Source organism: Hypomesus nipponensis, chromosome 4 (assembly GCF_054491055.1).
Source record: "Hypomesus nipponensis isolate SF chromosome 4, ASM5449105v1, whole genome shotgun sequence".
Taxonomy (NCBI): domain Eukaryota; kingdom Metazoa; phylum Chordata; class Actinopteri; order Osmeriformes; family Osmeridae; genus Hypomesus; species Hypomesus nipponensis.
The window spans coordinates 8,674,507-8,686,132 of NC_140364.1; positions in this window are offsets into that span (position 1 = coordinate 8,674,507).

Sequence of the window (11,626 nt, forward strand, 5' to 3'; positions counted from 1 at the left end):
ACACACTCACACACTGAGAGGCACACATGCCTGTGCATGTGAAAGTCCTAGTTCAGAGCGTCCATACAGACACAGACCACCATTCACAAAATGCACATTAGCAGCCAGTGATGCATGTAGGCTTCCTCCAGCATTTACTTCAGCACTCACAGGAGGAAAACTGATAACCCAGCCAAACATCTCACTCCTCTGTCCCTTATTCCATCTTCGTTTTTCCCTTGTCACACCTCCATTTTCACCCTCACACACACACACACACGCGCGCATGCACACATTGTAATGGCCATAGACACAAAACTACTGCAGCCTCACTCCAATGTGAACATGGGATAGATGCTTCTTATAATAATACCAATGTTTTCATCAAACACTTATCCACAACGATGTACAAAAAGAGGCACACATGAGAGAAATACTTTCTCCCATGTAAACTACATACACATTGTGCGTAATCTCCCTCTTTATACTCTCACGCTTCCCAACTGCTTCGAGCACATACCACTTTTAGTGTAGCTGGCTGTGTGTGAACGATTCTGTGCACTGCCAAATGCGACACGCGAATTATTCCAATCATACAGACACGTCACGGAAAGGAAACATCCACCAAGATAACATTCTCAGAGCCTGTCACACGCAAGTCTTGCAGAGAGAGAGAGAGAGAGAGAGCGAGAGAGCGAGAGAGAGAGAGAGAGAGACCTGAGGCACATTTATTGCACTATGCCAGACAGTCCTTTTGAAGAATTTTATGGCAAATGTTTAGTTACATATATTTGTGTCGGTGTATTTCCCCATACTGGGCGAAGCAACTGTACATTGACAAACATAGTCTGACGGACTGATGTTAACCATCTCAGAACATGCCAGCTGCATTAACTGACAAATGGTGAAGTATATTTGGGTAGCCTACGTTATGAGCATATTCCAGATATCTGAGAAAAACGGCTAAGCAAAAAGCTTTGTGAGAAAACAGAAACACGAAACACTCACCCTTCCCGACGTCTGAATGGATGGTGCAGGCGTCGAAAGATCCGCGCGCTTCGGAGCCTTGGCGGATTTTGCAGCTTTCTTTTTGCACCCCTCTCTCTCTCTCTCTCTCTCTCTCTCTCTCTCTCTCTCTCTCTCTTTCTCAGTCACTCCCACCTCACACACTCTCTCTCGTGTTTCCCCGTATCGCCCCCTCGCCTTGCTTCTCCCTCGTTCGCACTCTCATCCCCCCTACCCCGCCCCCCTTCACTCACTCTCTTTCAGCACTGCGGAGAATCGGTTGAATGGGCTATACCGTGGATAGCGCGGGAGATGCAGGGGGGGGGGGGGGGACCGGGGAGAGTTGCGGAGTGAATACATTTCAATGTTGTAAGGGGACAAGAGTCATAAACGCGCGTCACAAACTGGGACAGAGGCAGGGACATGCAGTGGGGTATGCACAGACACTCGGCCGCGCTGAAGCGCGCGCACATTGAATGCAACGTGGTAATAAGGGGTATACTAAGGACAGTGATCAGCGGCAGTCTTGCGCAAAAATACAGACCATCCTTGGGGCCATACCCCATTTATCCATGTAACTCAACATTTAAACAGAAATTATACAACACAACATTGTTTGTATATGTATTGAAATACAAGGGTAGGCCCTACAGGGTATTGTTTTCAGACAGTAGAGGTAGGTAGAGGAGTGGGGAAATTAAAAAAAGGAGCAGAGCAGGGGTGAAGGGAGGAGCAGAGAAAGATGAGGGCGAGGAGAGGACAGGAGGGGAAGATGAGGAGGAGTGGAGGAGATAAGGAGGGGCAAATGAGGAGATGAGGAGGGGAAGAGAGTGTGTTTGGATGACTGCTGTAGTGCAAGGTGTTGCAGCACAGGACTCTCTCTGGCTTCATATCTTGTAATTATACAATAGATACCGTGCAATCACACACACGCAAAGATGCCACACACCGCATGGACACACAGACTATCATGCCATACACACTTGCAAACAAAAAACACACACAGGTAATGAACTTTAGTGCATACACAGAATGTATATGTGTGCTGTGTCTGTCTGCATGTAAGTGTGTGTGTCGTCACGCTTGCCTGCACCCTTTCATGGTTGAGCAGTCACATCAACTTTAGCCGACTGATAGGCAGTAGTCTATGAGTCAGTGTGGAGACAGGGGGGTAAAGTGGTCCACAAGGGAATCGATCCCACCCGCCATACACACACACACACACACACACACAAAACCACCACACCGAAACCACACACATTCCACCCCCAATCAAACCACAGAGCTCCCCAGTCAAAGGTCATTACATCATCTCCAACTACCAGGACCACCAGCCTACAAACCTCCATGGCAACTGCAGTGAGGCCATGCTGATGAAGACAGAAGGTCACCATCCAGCACAGAAACGGTATGGCGTATGTTACCTAACTCTTCTCAGCTCATATATGGTGTTGTTCGCTATGGAGCCCATACAGCACAGCTGCCTGCATGCTGAGAGTTAAAGATTCATGGCTCACATTTAACTGGTTACTGCCTCTTCAGTTGGAAGGAGTTAAACAGCTTACTGCCAAGACAGTGAGCGAGCGAGAGAGAAAGTGAGAGGGAGAAAGTGTGTTTGAGAAAGAGAGAAAAGGAATGCACTTGCATTGGAAAATTGGAGCGCACTCCATTACAGAGATACATGCACAGTAGGTTCTGCAGCAGACTACGCTATAGCATGGTTAAGCAGATGACCTCACAGCAGAAGGGATTCTAAAAAAAGGAATGGTAAACAGTGTTCAATTAAGAAGAGATTGACACTACAAAGTGCTGACGAAACACCAGGCTGTTCCAGTGTCCAGGGTTACATCAGATCCTGTACTGTGTCTCTACCAGGGCACAGCTCGGAGGGCATGCTGGAGAGATGCTCCTGTCTGTTGGCGACAGATTATGGTGAAGCAGAGGTCTCCCTCTGGTATCTCTCAGTCATCGGAGGGGCTTGTGTGTCAACCACAGCACTAGCAGTGGGGTGAGAAGGACTTTCTTTTGATCCGTCCATCCCTCCCTCTATCCCTTCATCCCTCCCTCCATTGCTCCTCCCCCTTCCCCTCCGCCTTTTTATATTCCTCTGAGGTCCCTCTCCTTTTTTTTCAAGTCTATTTTTAGATCCTTGCCAGGGAAATCCGATATGCGGGCTGAGGTAAAAATAGCCTGCTGCATATTGATCAGCATCTCATGAGAAATACATGGACATCGCCAATCTACAGATCTATGTTCCCATGCAGGATGGACCGGGCTGTACGCATGAGGCCAGAACATGTGCCAGTTATATCTAGACTGCGGTAATACCTAATGTGCCACAGTGAGAAATCACAAATCATTTCTATTTAAATATTATAAAGTGTGTATGGTTGGTTTTGGGGTGTTTGTGTGTGTGTGTGTGTGTGTGTGTGTGTTAGTGGGGGGATCTACCACTAGACAAATATTCTAATATAGATTGTCTTGAATATGTTCAATGACGTTATCTAGTTGCTGTGACAACCATGACTTCAGAGAAATGTTGTCAGGAAAGAAGGTGGGGTTGGACAGGAGAGGATACCAGAGGAGAGGAAAGGGGACCAAAAGAGAGGAGAAGACAGGAGAGAAGAGAAGAGGAAAGAACAAGAAAGGAGACTGAATTCAGCAAGAATCAAGTGTGTGGCTGACATGCAGCTGGAAGTAGGTGTGCAGGAGAGAGCACAGAGTATGTTAAGGAAGGAGGGAGCACAGAGTATGTTAAGGAAGGATAGAGCACAGAGTATGTTAAGGAAGGAGAGAGCACAGAGTATGTCAAGGAAGGAGAGAGCACAGAGTATGTTAAGGAAGGAGGGAGCACAGAGTATGTTAAGGAAGGAGGGAGCACAGAGTATGGTAAGGAAGGAGGGAGCAGAGAGTATGTTAAGGAAGGAGGGAGCAGAGAGTATGTTAAGGAAGGAGGGAGCAGAGAGTATGTTAAGGAAGGAGGGAGAGTTAAAGACGAGAGGAAGGCCACAGAGGCGCATTCTCCAGAGATAAGGATAAAAGAACAAAGGGGAATGAGTGTGTACAGCAAAGTGGTGTTAAACGTGCACAGAATAGGAACAGCAAGAAGAACAAAGTTCATTTGAGCAGTAATGTACACACAGCCGACAGTCTTAAAGCATGGACTGGAGGGAAGGAGCTGTTCCATTCAGACTTTCAGAGAGAACACCGAGGCGACAGTGAGAAGGTGGAGAGTTGGTGGTGTGAGGAATGAAAAGATGGAGGGAGGGAGGCAGAGGGCAGACTTGAGTGACTGAAAAGGAGAGCTTTGCTGTTTCAACGTTACTAAAGCGGATGGTCAGCATCTTATAAGTGCAGGCAGAGAGAGAGAGAGAGAGAGAGAGAGAGAGAGAGAGAGAGAGAGAGATCGGGGGAAGGGGGTGGAGAGAAGGAGTGAAGAGCTGGAGAGAAAAAGGCTGCAGGGTTGAAATGAGGAGTGAGAGATAGAGGGAGGCAATAAACGAGAGAGGCAGACTGAGGGGGAATAATTGAGGAGAGATAAAGGAAAACAGACAGAGTTGGAGGAAGGAGGAGAAGAACAATGGAGGGAGTGAAAGTGACAAAAGTTATTGAAGGCTGGAAAGAAAAAATAGGAAGAGAAGAATGAGAGAAAGAGAGGAGGAAATTAAGAATCGGTTGGGGGCCGAGATATTAGTCAAAGATTCAAAAGGCGCATGACAGCAATGCGGCTCTCTGTGTGTGAGCGTATCTCTGTTCATTATTAGGCTCCCAATCCAACAAGCCAAACTAAATACGATGAGGCCCATTCATTCAATCCCATCCCAGATTGGAACAGCAACACACACACGCAATGCACATTTACATAAAACTACAGCCTCCAATTCCCACACATGTTCACGCCCTTCCTGCCGTGTCACATCGGGCAGCAAGACTGCCCAAGGCTCCTGTTCTGTTGGCAGACGGTGCCAGAGCCCATAGGGCACTGCCAGTGAACACGGCTCCTCCGCCAGTAAAGGAGTACGAATCAAACATACCCAAACCCATCCAAACACTAGGAATCGATTTGGCCAAATACATATGTTTGTTCCTCCATTGTGTTCATGTCTTTTAATTAGTATTCCCAGCCACTCTTCAGTCTCCTGACTGAGCAGAGGTAAACTCAAGCACTGCTATTCTGATGAAGACCCAGTGCCAGTGTGAGAAGGATTTTTTTTCCAGGGAGACTGACCCAGTTAGGGACTCGTGTCTGCTACCCCAATGAGAGAAAGAAAGAGAGAGACAGAGACAGACAGACAGACAGACAGAGAGAGAGAGAGAGAGATGGAGAAGTATGGAGAGAGAGAGAAAGAGGGAGACAGAGACAGACAGACAGACAGACAGACAGACAGACAGACAGACAGACAGACAGACAGACAGACAGAGAGAGAGAGAGAGAGAGAGAGATGGAGAAGTATGGAGAGAGAAAGAGGGAGACAGAGACAGACAGACAGACAGACAGACAGACAGAAAGAGAGAGAGAGAGAGAGAGAGAGAGAGAGAGAGAGAGAGAGAGAGAGAGAGAGAGAGAGAGAGAGAGAGAGAGAGAGAGAAAGAGAGAGAGACAGAAACTCTGGGGCAGCTAGTGGAAGACCTTAAGGAAGAGAGACAGAGAGAGATGAGCACAATCATAAGAGATGGAGAAGTATGGAGAGAGAGAGAAAGAGGGAGACAGAGAGTTGTGGGAAGCTGTGTTCACAGCCCCCAGCCACACCACACATCTGTGATAGAGGATCTCTCTCTCTCTCTCTGATGTGGCTTCACACAGCCCCCACTGTGTCCCCTCAGCAACGGCCATTTTAGATCTTGTTCCTGTGACTGAGGGTCCAGGGTTGGACTTCAAGTATAGGACTCAGATCTGTCTGTATCCTGACACCCATGTCCATAGTACGTGCGTGCGCGCATGCGAGATGTGTCAGTTGTGTACTGTAAGTAAGTGTACTGTTGTAATGACACACTTGGCCTGACCCTTTTTGTCTTTTACAGTAAGTGACATCATCTTATATTTCTGTGTCTAATGTAGAAAAGTGTGTTTAGTGATTTGCAAAACACTGTGTGTAGTATTTTGCAAATAGTGTGAGGCTGAGAATGTGCTTTAAATTGTCCAGATCTGGGCTGCTGTTTAGCTCTTTGAGTGTCAGCTTTCAGCTTTCACCAACTGTGTTATTTGAAAATGTTGTGTCGAAGCAATCAGAAAAATCTGTTGTAGTGTCAGATTCCGTCTGTTTCCGAATCGACGTGAGATCGCACTCTTGCTTTCCTCCTCTGCATGTTTATCCAAGGTGAGGATGGCAGGGAGCAGGTGCAAAGGTTGCACCAGGTGCAAATACAATCACAAACCTGGTTGGTATTCTTACTATCTGCCTTTCCAGCAGGTGTTTCTGTGTGTATGCGTTTGTGTGTGTGTGTATTTGTTTGTGTGTGTATGTGTGTGTGTGTGTATGTGTGTATGTGTATGTGTGTGTGTGTATGTGTGTGTGTGTGTGTGTGTGTGTATGTGTTTGAAACTCTCTCTTCTGTCTCTGGTCCCATGCTGAGTCCTCTGAGCATTTCCGGAGACAGGCTGTTTGTCTAAGCTCTCAGTCCTATATATCAGTCTGAACCAGTCCCCTTATGGTACAGCTAACCCTAAACCCCCTCCCCCCACTCCTACCCTCTCCACCAACACCTATTATGCTCACATTCGAAAACACATTATATAACGGGCTTTAGGTCAAAACAGAGCAGCAATCTGTTCTTGTTAGCCTGCCCTGCCTAGGACTGCTAATGGCCTTGTCAGAAGACAAATGCTTTTTTATTAATTCATCTGGTTAATTAAGGAGGTGAATTACACCGGTGTTGAACCTTCAAGTGGGGGAACCGTGGACCGTCCACTGGTTATCATATACACACACAAGATTCAAAACTCAAAGTCTTTTTTTCTACTTGTGGTACAATGAAATTATTATTTTGTCCATTCCTATCAGGACAGCAGGGTAGAACACACACCAGCACACACACATCCTTGCTACTGCTGGGTGTACAGAAAGTCAAAATGTTCTACCTTTACAGTGGTTCTTCTGGCGTGCAATGCAATGCAAGTACAAAATGTGTCATTCACACGCTATGCACACATGTACGTAAACTCAAGGTCTATGTCCCCCCCCCACCACCACCCCTTGACCACTCCACAACACACATAAAAATCCTGTGTGCGCAGAAACACGTTCCTCTGTGTTTTCTCCGTGTTCCACATTTGCGCCCCTTCCCTTCCACACACACGCACACACACAAACAAACACACCAAAACATACACCCACCGCTCTTTCTCTCATTTTCGTCCTTCTTTCTTTCCTGCTCACAGTCTCACAATACCAGCTTTACCTCGGTGCCATTTGCAGTTCCACAAGCCCTCCCCCTTCACAAATACGCTCTCTCTCTTTTGCCAGGGTGCAGACACACACATATACACACACAATCTCTCCCCTCTCTCTCTGTCACATTTTCACCCCCCACCATCGTCCTCATTGCTCCTCATCTTATATTCACACTCTGGTGCAGAGAAACCCTAGAGGGAGGTACTGGATCACTCTGTGACCATAATCATCTCAGGCTGGTCACACACACACACACGCACACGCACACACACGCACACACACACACACGCACTCTCTCTCCTCTCTCTCTCTTTTCCTTCTGCAGAGAATAATCTAAAATCCACCTTTATGACCACTGAACACACAATGGCTGAGAGCCTGGTCCGGTCTGAGTCGGCAGCATTTGACCAGTGCATTCGAAGGCGTACGGGCGCCAGGGGAGCGTGGCTCAAATTAGACCAGCCAGTCGTCGGTCGTGCGCCGGCAGTTCTCCAGGAATCTGCGTATGGTGAGTGATTTCCCTGGCGCGGCCACCGCACGCTGCAGCAGGATAGGATGCCAGCCTGCTCCCCGGTGGTGAGAAGGGGGAACTGCAGACAGCCGAGAATCCACGTTGTACTGTACGTCTCCACAGAGAGATTAACAAAAAGGCCCAAATGAGACATGATACGATGTGACAGCGCACGAGCGTTGCCGCTTGCCGGGGTCGGCGGGGCTGCGGGTTGTTCTGGCAGCTGAAGGCGGGGACGGTCCAGTAGGGAGTTCAGAGAGGAGGGGAGTCAGATAGGAATTATTGGTTGCCACATTAGCGTGATTAACACTAGCAGTTCTGGGGTACTGCAAAGCTCCCTGAACTGTGCGAGAGGGGGAATCCCTGGTTCATAGTGGTGTCAATACTGTCCCCTTGTGGACCTGCCAGGATTGTGCTGCAGAACGCTTGCCTATGACTCATCCATCTCCCTCTCTCCTCTCTCCCCACTACCTCTCTTTCTTCCTCTGACTCTCCCACTCTCCTCCTATGTGTCCAATAACCCTCGTCTGATTATAGCATATTCACGTGATCCAGGGTTTAATTCTCAGTGGAGCGTTTCAGAAGACCCTGTTAATAAAATGGACATCACAAACTTAACATCCGTAAAACATGTGTGTGCCGTTATCAAGTAGCCATTAGATTTTTGTTTCGACTGAAGGTTCCCGTTAGAAACCTAAGAACCAGTGAAATCACTGCTACTTGTGCCACAATGAATAGATGGCATGCAACTGACGAGGTTAAGGGGCCAAATTGATTTTTCAGTGTAATAGTAACTCCATCTGTGACAAGTGAGGATACCTCATACAATCAATTCCACTCCACAACTCCAGGCCTTGGTCACATATGATGACTAAACAGGAGGTCAACAGTGTAGCTGACAGGGAGCGTGAACCTGAACACCACTGCCACTCTCTGGTTGGCTGAAGTATTGCAGGTGGCGTCACAACCTGTCATTTTCCCAGTTTCCCTCCATTAGACTAGCCTGGTCCTAACCAAACTCTCGTACATTTCATTTGTACAGAGAGTCTTGCCTCGCTCCATTGACAAGCATTGACTTCCTTGTAGGCGGGTACTCTGTTGAAGTTTAAAACTATTGGATCTGCCCAGAGCCACTCTGACCTGCCATAACCAGTCGCTAGCATTCGCCTTGGCGATTCCTTCACCACTACTGTAATAGGGCTAGTTGCCGTAGCTGGAAAATCAAACTGTTCCCGAAGTTGTCAAAATAAAATCTGTGAGGGGAGTCGGATGTAAAAATTTCTTGTTAATTTCAGTCTCTTAGTTGATGTGAGACTCAGACTTGAGGTCTGTAAAAGAAAACAAATATTAAAAACCAACAAGCTTGAAAGAATCCATAGACTTGTTTCTATTGTGAAATCAATATCACTCCTGGTATAGTTCTCTCGGTCTGTCTGTCTGTCTGTCTGTCTGTCTGTCTGTTTGTCTGTCAGTCTCGCTCCATCGATGTATCGCTCCCTACCCTTTCCAGTCCCTCCATAACTCTTTGTTCCCTGACCTGTCCCACCTTTCTCAGGCCAATTTCACTCACCTTGCCTCCCTTTCTCCCCCTTTCTGTCTATATCTCTACCTCCCCATCATTTTCCCCACTCCTGTTATTGTGCTCATCTCTCTCTGTCTCTCTTCCTTAAGGTCTTCCACTAGCTGCCCCAGAGTTTCTGTCTCTCTCTCTCTCTCAAGAAGAGAGGAGCTGTGAGGAGAAAAATGAAAAATAGCATGACAGTAAGTGAAGGGGTGGGGGGGGGATATCTGCAGAGAAATCTATAGGAGAAGGACATGTCAGGCTGCTGTTTGCCATGTGTAGACTAGTACAATGGCTCATCAAGGAGAATGACCAGAATGGAATACCAACAGATTAGACTCTCTCTCTCTCTCTTTCTCTCTCTCTCTCTCTCTCTCTCTCTCTCTCTCTCTCTCTCTCTCTCTCTCTCTCTCTCTCTCTCTCTCTCTCTACCCGTCTTCTTTTCTCCTGGGCCTCGGTTCCTGCTCTTCTTCCCTCGTCCTGGTTCTTGCTCCAGTTAGCCAGACTGAACAGGCAGTTCAGGAGACAGGTAACTAGCTAGCAACACGTCAGCTATACATAGCATGGAACACACTCAGCAGGGACATTTGTCATAACAGAATTAAGGACTGCAGAAGGTTCAATCTTGGGATCATTGTCCTTCGTGGTATACTACGTCATTCAGTACCTTCACTTACATAATGTATTTTAGGATTCTCAATGATAATTATTATTCTTATTGCTAGAGATGCACACTACAGTCGTTCTAAAAGCTCATTTGGTAGAAAATTGAATCTTAATTTCTTTATTGAAATGTATTGTGAATTAATATAAAAGAAAATTACGTCAGATTTTAATGGGCTGTTGAGTGGGTCTAGCACACTTCTGGTTGAAGCTCCTGCCAAGCTTTTTAAGGCAACTAGACAAGTGTATCATGAAAGGAGCTCTTCTCGTGTCCATGAAAACTGAACAATGACTAATTAATTAAACAAGTGTAGACCTGTGTGTATGTGTGACTGTGCTTTTGTGTGTGTGTGTGTGTGTGTGCGCGTGTAGAGAACATTGAAACAGCCCACATTGTTCCCTTGAGGACACTGTTGCTCCTGGATACCTCTCTGCCGGTTCGCTCAGTCATTTCTCTCCCTCCATCTCTCCTTTCTGGTCTTCACACAAAGAGCAGCACTCTGAATACCAAGGCTGTCAGGTTATTGCATCAGACGCCTGCTCTCTCACCACTCAGGTGCATGAATATGTATTGTTTGACTGTGGACACCAGCCTCCAGGGAGACCACAGTCCAACCACTGAACCTGAGATCATAGTTAGACATTCTAGGAGAGTAACCATCGACTTTGGATGGCAGTCAATATTAAAGGACACACGACCCATAAAGTCCCATTCCAGCTCCACGCTACGTCCATTCTCCACTTTAACTTGAGAAGTGATAACTGTCCTCTTCCAGTTGGGGTTATTGGATAGGCGCTTGCCATGTCACAAAATGGTTGTCGAGCAGAAAGCCCATTAGAGAGGTGGCAGCTATCTGCTTCATCGCTGTTGTAAGTGCTCCAGCACCTCCTTCTGTACAGCGTTCATTAAACGTAATGCATGTCGTTGATTTTGAACGGTGCAAGGAGAACCCCCAGGGTGAATACTCAGGGACGCTAGCTAGTAAAAACATCCCCTCCACCCTAGGTGCCTATAGTTATAGGCCAGTAAAATGAAACGAGTGAGGAAATGGCACACATTTGGAGAGACTGGACCCACTTTGGGGAGTCAGGTGGCTGAGCAGTTAGGGAATCGGGCAAGTAATCTGAAGGTTGCATGCAAAATTACGTTATGTAGAAGGACAAGGCACTTCACCCTACTTGCATCAGGGGGAATGTCCCTGTACTTACTGTAAGTCGCTCTGGATAAGAGCATCTACTAAATGACTAAACGTACATGTATAAGAGAGAAAGAACGCTCACAAGCATGCTTTCACGAGAGATAGAGAGGGATAGAGAGAGAGAGAGAGACAGAGAGAGAGAGAGAGAGAGAGAGAGAGAGAGAGAGAGAGAGAGAGAGAGAGAGAGAGAGAGAGAGAGAGAGAGAGAGAGAGAGAGAGAAAGAGAGAGAGTCTAATCTGTTGTTATTCCATTCTGGTCATTCTCCTTGATGAGCCATTGTACTAGTTTACACATGGCAAACAGCAGCCTGACATG